We start from the raw sequence: 12,559 nt of genomic DNA, 5'->3' as shown, positions 1-12,559 counted from the left end.
TTGAAATTACCCAGGCAGAGCCCAGACCTGAATCCAATTAGAAATCTGTGGATTGGCTTGAAAAGTTCTTTATGCAGAAGATGTCCTTGTAATCTGACAGATTTTGTGTGCTATTGCAAGGAAAAGTGGGCAAAGATTGCCAATTCTATGTAAGCCATGCTGATTGACTCCTACCCAAAATGACTGAATGCTGTCATAAATTCAAAGGAGACTTCAACAAATTATTAGTTAAATGGCGTGCATATTTATGTAACTATATTGTTCTTGTTCTTTACTTTTCTTTTTCTACCCAAAAAGATTTCACTTTTTGTTTCAATGAAGTGTACAGATTATATGTGACAAATTCAGAAACATTCTTATTGGTGTGAATTTTTAACATGACAAAACCTGGCATTTTAACAAGAGTGTGTAGACTTTTTATATCCATTGTAAGTGACCGCCAACTCGTACATCTGATACTCTGTATACTTTGTATATACATACTAGATGCCTATGTTTCTCTCTCATGTTGCTATACAAGTTCTGTGCACGTCTTTACAATGCATGAGGCATTGTGTCTATATTAGTGATAAATGAATCAATTCTAGTTTAACCAAATTTTTAGAATTTGACAAAATGTCATTCATTTTAATGAATGTAAATATTTGAGAATTTGATTTCCATAAATTAAGCAAATTGGTAGCCAACAAGTCCCATTTTGCTTGATTTATATGTGCCTGGTAGAGGTTAATAACACAAATAGTCAGCTGCTGCAGCTCCCCAATGGTCCTCCACTTTTTTTTTTAGGACTTTGCTCTGCTTTGGCATAGTTGTGCACTTCATTCTTAAATGGCACTTCATGCCAGCTTTGAGGTGCCTGGTGACATCATGACGTGCGCCACCCCAAATGACCATATCAGGTGACACCCATCATGATGTAAAAATGTGCACGAAGGCCTAGATGGCACCAGAGAAGGATGAAGTAGTAACTAGCACCAGTAAGAAAACGACTGCCTAAGAAACCAGTGGGTAGTTGTGGCAGGAGGACAGGTAAAGTGAGTATATGTTTTTATTATTTTGCTAACCCATCCCCATCTGTTTATTATGTTTTTGGATTTAGGAGACCCGAGAACATAGAAACAGCAATTTTAATGATAATCATAGCGTATTTCCAGATCGATTTTGAGCTAATCTGCTGAATTCGAATTTTGTCAGCTTTGCTCATCTCCAGGTCTATATCTATCAAGTATAGCAAACATTTATTGTATTGGTTGGAACAATAATCAGACCATTAACTCTACAATTATTAACATTACATGTTATAAACCTCCAACTTCTGAGAAAAAAAATGATAGAATTACATTTGCAATGATGTGAATGTCTGACTGTCTTTAAGATATTTGCACGTTTCAATACTCAGGGTAAAATATTACTGCTTACGTTCAGTTCACATTTATGTTGGCAGTTCCATTAGGAGCTAAATACCCCAGTTTGGTAAAATAATGGATAACATAATCAAAACTTGACAGACCCACTAGGAAGTCAGTGGAGTTTGTCTGGCACCGATGATCAAGAGTCCATATTGGGACCAACGTAACAGGATTCCTAATGCTTTAGTCTAAAAGTAGAAAATTAACCTCTAGGGAGACAATATGAGTCATAGTACTGATCAATTTCATACAATATAAATTATAGTCAATATAAAAAGTCGAAATTATAGATCTGTAGTTTAGGCTGCATTGACATCTATGGGTCTACTGAGTGAAAACCCATAGATGTCAATTCCACATGGAGTTAATTAGAATTCTATTACTGATCTGAAATATTAAAATTTATTGACCATTGTGCTGAAAATTTCTATTTGTATTATGTGTTTCTCTAGTTGTTTGATTCCTATGAACTGAATACAAATATGTACTATTTTTTCTTTTGATCTCAAGCCCTGGTGGCTTGATGCATGAATGCTCTACGGGAAGATCGATCTTGTGCAAAGCTAGATAGGTCCACCAAGGTTTTCTCTGCCGTTATTTTGATAGTTTCAAGCCATTGGGTTTCTGATATTCCTCTTTGCCTTGTTGTTTTATTCTTTCGACCATGATGTCCTTCTCCAGTGATTGCTCTCTTCGTATAATGTATTCAAAGTAGGCAAGTCATAGCTTGGTAACCCTTGCTTTGATTGATATGTCTGGCTTGATTTATTTGTCCTTTTTGCCATTCATGGTATTGATAACATCATTCTCCATCACCACATTTCGAAGGCATAGAATATTTTTCTGTCTTGTTTCTTTGTCGATCAGGTTTCACATCTGTATATCACCAACTCACAAAAGACCAAACTATGTATAAGCTGTGTCTTCGTCACCAATGAAATTTTCCTCGATTTGAAGACCTGGTCTGGTGATTTCATTGTTGAGTTGACCATAGCTATTCCTTTGACTTCTGGTATCGTGGCTGCATCTTGAGTGATCATCAGTCCAATTTGATTAACCCCTTCACCCCAAAGCCTGTTTTCACCTAAGTGACACGGCCAATTTTTACAATTCTGACCACTGTCACTTTATGAGGTCATAACTCTGAAACGCTTCAACGGATCCTGGTGATTCTGAGATTGTTTTCTCGTGACATATTGTACTTTATGATAGTGGTAAAACTTCTTCGATATGACTTGCATTTATTTGTGAAAAAAACAGAAATTTGTCGAAAATTATGAAAATTTAGCAATTTTCAAATTTTTCGTTTTTATGCCCTTAAATTAGAGAGTTATATCACATAATATAGTTAATAAACAACATTTCCCACATGTCTGCTTTACATCAGCACAATTTTGGAAACATAATTTTTTTTTGTTAGGGAGTTATAAGGGTTAAAAGTTGACCAGCGATTTCTCATTTTTGCAACAAAATTTGCAAAACCATTTTTTTTACGGACCACCTCACACTTGAAGTGACTTTGAGGGGTATATATGACAGAAAATGTCCAAAAGTGACACCATTCTAAAAACTGCACCCCTCAAGGTACTCTAAACCACATTCAAAAAGTTTATTAACCCTTCAGGTGCTTCACAGGAATTTTTGGAATGTTTAAAAAAAATTGAACATTTAACTTTTTTTTCACAAAATTTTTACTTCAGATCCAATTTGTTTTATTTTACCAAGGGTAACAGGAGAAATTGGACCAAAAAAGTCGTTGTACAATTTGTCCTGAGTACGCCGATACCCCACATGTTGGGGTAAACCATTGATTGGGCACATGGCAGAGCTCGGAAGGGAAGGAGCGCCATTTGACTTTTCAATGCAAGATTTGCTGGAATTGAGATCGGAGCCCATGTCGCGATTGGAGAGCCCCTGACGTGCCTAAACAGTGGAAACCCCCACAAGTGACACCATTTTGGAAAGTAGACCCTCTAAGGAACTAATCTAGATGTGTGGTGAGCACTTTGAACCTCCAAGTGCTTCACAGAAGTTTATAGTGTAGAGCCGTAAAAAAAATTAATATTAATTTTCACAGAAAATGATCTTTTTGCCCCAAATTTTTTATTTTCCCAAGGGTAGCAGGATAAATTGGACCCCAAAAGTTGTTGTGCAATTTGTCCTGAGTACGCTGATACCCCATATGTGGGGGTAAACCACTGTTTGGGCGCATGGCAGAGCTCGGAAGGGAAGGAGCGCCATTTGACTTTTCAATGCAAAATTGGCTGGAATTGAGATCGGAACCCATGTCGTGTTTGGAGAGCCCCTGACGTGCCTAAACAGTGGAAACCCCCACAATTGACACCATTTTGGAAAGAAGACCCCCTAAGGAATTTATCTAGATGTGTGGTGAGCACTTTGAACCTCCAAGTGCTTCACAGAAGTTTATAATGTAGAGCCGTAAAAAAAAATTAATATTAATTTTCACAAAAAATGATCTTTTTGCCCCAAATTTTTTATTTTCCCAAGGGTAGCAGGATAAATTGGATGCCAAAAGTTGTTGTGCAATTTGTCCTGAGTACGCTGATACTTCATATATGGGGATAAACCACTGTTTGGGCGCATGGCAGAGCTCGGAAGGGAAGGAGCGCCATTTGACTTTTCAATGCAAAATTGGCTGGAATTGAGATCGGAACCCATGTCGTGTTTGGAGAGCCCCTGACGTGCCTAAACAGTGGAAACCCCCACAAGTGACACCATTTTGGAAAGAAGACCCCCTAAGGAACTTATCTAGATGTGTGGTGAGCACTTTGAACCTCCAAGTGCTTCACAGAAGTTTATAATGTAGAGCCGTAAAAAAAAATTAATATTAATTTTCACAAAAAATGATCTTTTTGCCCCAAATTTTTTATTTTCCCAAGGGTAGCAGGATAAATTGGATGCCAAAAGTTGTTGTGCAATTTGTCCTGAGTACGCTGATACTTCATATATGGGGCTAAACCACTGTTTGGGCGCATGGCAGAGCTCGGAAGGGAAGGAGCGCCATTTGACTTTTCAATGCAAAATTGGCTGGAATTGAGATCGGAACCCATGTCGTGTTTGGAGAGCCCCTGACGTGCCTAAACAGTGGAAACCCCCACAAGTGACACCATTTTGGAAAGAAGACCCCCTAAGGAACTTATTTAGATGTGTGGTGAGCACTTTTAACCCCCAGTTGTTTCACTAAAGTTTAGAATGTAGCGCTGTGAAAATCAAAAAATCATTTTTTCTTTCCACAAAATGATGTTTTAGCCCGCAATTTTTTTTCCCCCAAGGGTAACAGGAGAAATTGGACCACAAAAGTTATTGTCCAATTTGTCCTGAGTACGCTGATACCCCATACATTGGGGGGAACCACTGTTTGGGCGCACGGCAGAGCTCGGAAGGGAAGGAGCGCCGTTTGAAATGCAGACTTAGATGGATTGGTCTGCAGGTGTCATGTTGCATTTGCAGAGCCCCTGATGTACCTAAACAGTAGAAACCCCCCACAAGTGACCCCATATTGGAAACTAGACCCCCCACAGAACTTATCTAGATGTGTTGTGAGAACTTTGAACCAACAAGTGTTTCACTACAGTTTATCACGCAGAGCCATGAAAATAAAAGAATTTTTTTTTTCCACGAAAATTATATTTTAGCCCCCACATTTTTATTTTCCCAAGGGTAACAGGAGAAATTGGACAACAAAAGTTGTTGTCCAATTTGTCCTGAGTACGCTGATACTTCATATATGGGGATAAACCACTGTTTGGGCGCACGGCAGAGCTCGGAAGGGAAGGAGCGCCGTTTGAAATGCAGACTTAGATGGATTGGTCTGCAGGTGTCATGTTGCATTTGCAGAGCCCCTGATGTACCTAAACAGTAGAAACCCCCCACAAGTGACCCCATATTGGAAACTAGACCCCCCACGGAACTTATCTAGATGTGTTGTGAGAACTTTGAACCCCCAAGTGCTTCACTACAGTTTATAACGCAGAGCCGCGAAAATAAAAAATATATTTTTTTCCACGAAAATTATATTTTAGCCCCCACATTTTTATTTTCCCAAGGGTAACAGGAGAAATTGGACAACAAAAGTTCTTGTCCAATTTGTCCTGAGTACGCTGATACTTCATATATGGGGATAAACCACTGTTTGGGCGCACGGCAGAGCTCGGAAGGGAAGGAGCGCCGTTTGAAATGCAGACTTAGATGGATTGGTCTGCAGGTGTCATGTTGCATTTGCAGAGCCCCTGATGTACCTAAACAGTAGAAACCCCCCACAAGTGACCCCATATTGGAAACTAGACCCCCCACGGAACTTATCTAGATGTGTTGTGAGAACTTTGAACCCCCAAGTGCTTCACTACAGTTTATAACGCAGAGCCGCGAAAATAAAAAATATATTTTTTTCCACGAAAATTATATTTTAGCCCCCATGTTTTTATTTTCCCAAGGATAAGGCTGGTTTCACACTTGCGTTTTTTTTAAAAACGCATGTGTGAAAAAACGCATGTAATCGCGGTAAAACGCATGCGTTTTTTTAGACGCATGCGTTTTTATAGAAAAACACAAGAAAACAAGAAAAAACCAAAAAACCCTAACCCTACCCCTAACCCTACCCCTAACCTGAAATACGTGGCACTGAAATACGTGGCACTGAAATACGTTTATATACGTATATACATATATACGTATATAAGTGCCACGATATTTCAGTGGCCACGTATATAAGTGCCACGTATATAAGTGCCACGTATATAAGTGCCACGTATATAAGTGCCACGTATTTCATGTACATGCCACGATATTTAAGTGCCACGTATTTAAGTGCCACGTATTTAAGTGCCACGTATTTAAGTGCCACGTATTTAAGTGCCACGTATTTAAGTGCCACGTATTTAAGTGCCACGTATTTCACGTAAATGCCACGATATTTCAGTGCCACGTATTTCACTGAAATACCGTGGCACTTAAATACGTGGCACTGAAATATCGTGGCATTGAAATATCGTGGCACTGAAATATGTGGCACTGAAATACGTGGCACTGAAATACGTGGCACTGAAATACGTGGCACTGAAATACGTGGCACTATGACTGTCAGAAAATGTTCATTAAACGGTTAGGGATGAGTTTAGGGGTAGGGTTAGGGTTAGGGTTTGGATCCCTTTATCACCTTGATGGTGGTGGGTGACTTTTCAGTGTGTTCTGTTTTTTTTCTATAAAAACGCATGCGTTTTTAACGCAAACAAACGCGTTGAGATCGGACGCCATGTCGCGTTTGGAGAGCCCCTGATGTGCCTAAACAGTGAAAACTCCCCAATTCTAACTGAAACCCTAACCCCAACCCTAACCCTAGTCCTAACCCTAGCGCTACTTTCACACTAGCGTTTTTTTGCATACGTCGCAATGCGTCGTTTTGGCGAAAAAACGCATCCTGCAAAGTCATCTGCAGGATGCGTTTTTTCCCCATAGACTAACATTAGCGACGTATTGACACACGTCGCAAGCGTCGTGCGACCGTTGCGTCGTGTTGTGGCGGACCGCCGGCAGCAACAAACGTTACATGTAACTTTTTTTGTGCCGACGGTCCACCATTTCCGACCGCGCATGCGCGGCTGGAACTCCGCCCCCACCTCCCCGCACCTCACAATGGGGCAGCGGATGCGTGGAAAAACAGCATCCGCTGCCCCCGTTGTGCGGCGCTTGCACAGTATGCGTCGGTATGTCGGGCCGACGCAGCGCGACGGCCCCGTACCGACGCTAGTGTGAAAGTAGCCTAACGGGAAAATGGAAATAAATATATTTTTTAAAATTTTATTATTTTTCCTAACTAAGGGGGTGATGAAGGGGGATTTGATTTACTTTTATAGCGTTTTTTGGGCGGATTTTTATGGTTGGCAGCCGTCACACACTAAAAGACGCTTTTTATTGCAAACAATAGTTTTTGCATCACCACATTTTGAGAGCTATAATTTTTCCATATTTTGGTCCACAGAGTCATGTGAGATCTTGTTTTTTGCGGGACGAGTTGACGTTTTTGCTGGTACCATTTTCGGGTACATGACATTTTTTGATCGCTTTTTATTCCAATTTTTGGGAGGCGGAATGAACAAAAACCAGCAATTCCTGAAATTCTTTTAGGGGGGGCGTTTATACCGTTCCGCGTTTGGTAAAAAGGATAAAGCAGTTTTATTCTTCGGGTCAGTACGATTACAGCGATAACTCATTTATGTAATTTTTTATGTTTTGGCGCTTTTACACAATAAAAACTATTTTATATAAAAAATAATTGTTTTTGCATCGCTTTATTCTGAGAGCTATAACTTTTTTATTTTTCTGCTGATGATGCTGTATGGTGGCTTTTTTTTTGCGGGACAAGATGACGTTTTCAGCGGTACCATGGTTATTTATATCCGTCTTTTTGATCGCGTGTTATTCCACTTTTTGTTTGGCGGTATGAGAAAAAAGCGTTGTTTTTTGCCTCGTTTTTTTTTTTTTTTTTTTTACGGTGTTCACTGAAGGGGTTAACTAGTGATATAGTTTTATAGGTGGGGTTGTTACGGACGCGGCGATACTAAATATGTGTACTTTTATTGTGTGGTGTTTTTTTTATTTAGATAAATGTATTTATGGGAATATATTTATTTTTTTTTTCTTTATTTAGGAATTTTTTTTTTTTTTTTTTTTACACATTTGGAAAATTTTTTTTTTTACTTTTTTACTTTGTCCCAGGAGGGGACATCACAGATCGGTGATCAGACTGTGTGCATAGCACTCGGTCTGATCACCGATGTGACAGGCACGTAACAGAGAATTGCCGGCGCCTGCTATGAGGATTCTCAGCAGACGCCGGCAAGCAGGGTCATCTTATGACCCGGAAGGAGTCCCGCGGCCATCTTGGATCCGGGGACTCCTTCCAGGTCACCGGAGCAGCGCGATCTCATCGCGTTGCTCCGGTGGGAGAGCGCAGGGAGCCCCCGTCCCTGCGCGATCCCCCTCTATGCCGCTGTCACTATTGACAGCGGCATCAGAGGGGTTAAATGCCCGCGATCGGCGACAGCGCCGATCGTGGGCATTGCTGCGGGGTGTCAGCTGTCATATACAGCTGACACCCGCACCCGATCACCGCGGCGCTCAGCGTGAGACCGCGGTGATCGGGGCGCCGTACTAGTACTGCGGCTGGCACTAATGCAGTGCCGGCAGCGCCGTACTAGTACGGCGCATGTCACGAAGGGGTTAAAGTCCTTTACAACTTCCAGTTCATTGTTGTCCATCTCAATTGTGTCCTGGTCGTACCTGGCAGTAGTCATTATCTAACTTTATTACCTCCTTTATATGTTACCTCTATACTGTAAATAAATACTATTCATACCATTTATATCAAATACAGGTAGCATCATAACATTTCTCAGCATTATTGTTCATTGTAAAATATATAATTTGCTCATTGGTCTATATCAGCATGACCAGCTAAAAGCCACCATACACATTAGATTAACCTGTTGGAGAAATGGGCATTTTTAGTTTTTTCATTTTTGCTTTTCTTCCATTGATATAGTGGTATGAGATCATATTTTGCCAAACTGCATTTTTGAGTAGCACCATTATTTTACAATAAAGTTTTCTGAATAACGGCAAAAGAATACCAGTGGGATGGATTTGAAAAAAAAATACTGTACTTCTGTTGTTTTTTGGGGGTTTTAGTTTATAACCTTCACTTTGTCATAAAAATAACCTGGTAATTTTGCTCCATAGGTCAGTACAATGAGAGTAACACTAAATTTATATACTTTTTTGTTTTACTAAAAAAAACTTTCCAAAAAATGTGTCTTTAGTAACCACTTCCTGAGAGGCATGTTTTTTTTTTTTTATTCGTCCTTAGTGCTTGATGGGAGCTTGTTTTGTTTGGGGTCGACTGTAGTTTTTCTTGCAACTTTCTGATCTCTTTATTCCATTTTTTTTCTTTTTTTGGGGGGGATGAAGTGATATGAGCAACAACAGATTTGCTTCCATTTTGTTTTTTTCTTCTTTTTCACAGTTCACTGTGTGAGATACATATTTTTTATATTTTATTAGTCTGGATAATTACACATGCAATAATAATAATTTAGTAATTATTTTTAAATTTTGCTATTTGCATTTTGGAAAAGTAGGGTGATTATTTTTTTTAAATATATATTTGTAATGGTTTTTACACTTTTTTTCATTGGCTGGCATAGGGATCTTGAATGTGCGACCACTTGATTGCTTATATAATACACTGTAATACTGTAGGATAATAGTTTATTATGCAATTACCAGTCTCCTATGAATCCCATCAAACATCCAAATGCTGTGTTTCATAGGTATACCAACATGGCAGACATGGGAGCTATCAGTAGAGTCCAGGTTGCCTTAACAAATCATTAACATCACATCATGGCATCATGCTCAATGGGCATTGGAAGTGACTTCCTGACCCCATTCCGAAATTTGTAAATGATATCATTGACAGCGGCATCTAAGGAGCTAAACTGTTGATATCTAAGCTAACAACAACTGTAGGAGTTACTCTTGGATTCCAGCTGAGCAAAATCAGCTTCTGAGCATGCTCCATAAAGTAGGTGTGCACATCAGTCATAAAAGTAAGGCGGATGTTGCTTGAAAATTAACATTAGCAAATCCATACAATGTTGATGGAATCCAGTGAACATGTAATGTGTAAAGTCTCCCAGTTAATAAAAGGGGAGTGAAATATTGTGCAGTTCGAACTCTAATGCCCAATTCCTCTTTTTTCCCGAGGCGTATCAGCCACTAGTAATATCTGGCAGCTGCTTAACACTGCTCTCTACATCAATAACACATACTGTAAATGCCCGGCCAAGATGAGTGTTCATGTGTACGTGGGGTCGGGAAAGATAGCAGGTGGCTGAATGTACACTCAGATGATAGCTATGTAAACTGTATGGTCACCTCTATGGTAGGATCATACTACCGTTTTCTTCAAATTCGATAAAAATGGTCTGATTTTTCTGATCAGAGTTTTATCAGAGTGGCATCAATTTTTTATGGACGAGGTGGGAAAAAAAAAGTTTCCCCACCTTCTCCATTCTGTCAGTCTGTCAAAATTTGACCACACACTTGGATGTCATCCAAATACAGTCAGATCTTTCCCATGGACCCAAAAACCTGCATGGCCAATTTTGACCAAGCACCCTGATCCAAATCGGACATGACTCTGATTTTTTCCGAGGTCCACTTGGTACAAGGATAAAATGGGACATAGCACAGAAACAAAAATAAGTGGAGCACTCACCTGATCTTTAGTGAGTATCAAATGTCCATTTAGAATATTTGACCAACCTCAAAAAAGTCATATCCAAGCAAAAACCCCCAAAGGATAAATAGGGATAAAAAGGTATAGGCAACAAAATAAATAAAACTACATATTTATTAACAATATTTAAAATTATGTAAAAAACAAGTAACACAAGAAGTTTCTCAAACAGGTATTTGGGGACTGGGGAGACAGGAACCAGTGTTGGTAGTAAAAGTAGCAAAAAGAGACAATATATTGTGTGATATCATTTACAGTCAAATCCTAATGATAATAAGCAGCAATATAAAATAAATTGCCTAGTGCCCAACTATTGAAGCAAAGTATCCATCATATAGGTTGTATGATAATCTATAACACAGTACATATAATAGTTCATAGTGTAAAGTGCATAAGTGCTTTCAAATTGTGGCTACTTAAATATATTATTACCTACATCAATGTCTGTCCTGGTTTCCTGGTGCCCACAGTCCAACCCCAACAGCGCCGTTTCGCCTGACTGGCTTCCTCAAAATGGGGGCATGTGGTGTTTAGTGATGCATTTCTTTAATCCACAGTTTAGGATAACATCAACATCATATTAAAGTGCAGTGTGCAGGTGGCAGGGGAGTTAGCAGGTGAGAAAGCTTGACGGACTACGGCCGTTTTGTGCTAATCTTGCGCTTTAACGGGTCCATGGAGCGTAGTCCGTCAGGCTTTCCCACCTGTTCCACTATTCTACAAAAGTGAAAAAATTGGACATATTTACAACTCCATAGAATATCACAGGCATGAGAGCTATCCATGAAAACCATGGATGGCATTTCCACAAGAAAATCAGTTGTGTGCATGAGCCTTTAGAGATAGAGTTATGTCCAGTGTCATTTGAACTCATTTTAAATGACTAATCATTTGTATAGTAACAGTATACATGACAGTACAGCATCAATATTTCACAGGAATGATATAAAGCACGTGTCCCTTTAATACCCAAGTCTGAGCTGATAGAATAAGAAACAAGACAGACATAAAATGGTAATGTAAGCCTTAAAGTGGATTTGAAGATGAAAAAATCTTATCAACTGTCAGGTTCTGAGTTCCAAGTATTTTATTTTTTATCTCTCCGCATTTGTTATGATGATACTTTATCAAGTATTATATTGTTGTAAGGTTATTGCAGTACAGCTCCAGTAATGCCAGGCACACTATTTGATCTGGGAAACTATCTGTGGTTAACAGAAATAACAATGAAAACTGACAAGCTGAAATATATGAGAAAATAAATCCTTTCCAGAAGGGTTTGTAATAGAAGTTATATGGTGGCGGACAGAAATAGGCATCTGCAGCAGTATGAATAAATACAGGACACAAGGAGTATCAATCTAAGCTGAACACGATGCAATGGGAGATAGAGACATACACTGCAGCTCTCCATCTTACCAAGGTTAAGCTTCCTAGAAAATGGGAAGATAAATGTAAGGTCTCTTTCGGCTTTTTTTTTCTTTTTCATGACTAATTTTCATCAGTGTTTTGGATCAGATTTTCATCAGTATTTGGTCAGTGAATGTCAGTTTTTACCATCAGTGGTTTATCAGTGATTTTCTCACATGCAAATCTAAAAAAAGCAAACAAAAAAATTTACTAAACTTTTCCTACCCATTAGGTCACGTTCACACATTCAGCATTTGGTCAGTATTTTGCATCAGTATTTATAAGCCAAAATCAGGAGTAGAACAATCAGAGGAAAAGTATAATAGAAACACGTCACCACTTCTGCATTTATCACCCGCTCCTAGTTTTGGCTTAAAAATACTGATGTAAAATACTGACCAAATACTGCTAGTGTGACGGC

The sequence above is a fragment of the Ranitomeya variabilis genome, chromosome 2 (genome assembly GCF_051348905.1).
Source record: "Ranitomeya variabilis isolate aRanVar5 chromosome 2, aRanVar5.hap1, whole genome shotgun sequence".
Lineage (NCBI taxonomy): Eukaryota > Metazoa > Chordata > Amphibia > Anura > Dendrobatidae > Ranitomeya > Ranitomeya variabilis.
Note: the sequence above shows the minus strand (reverse complement) of the source record.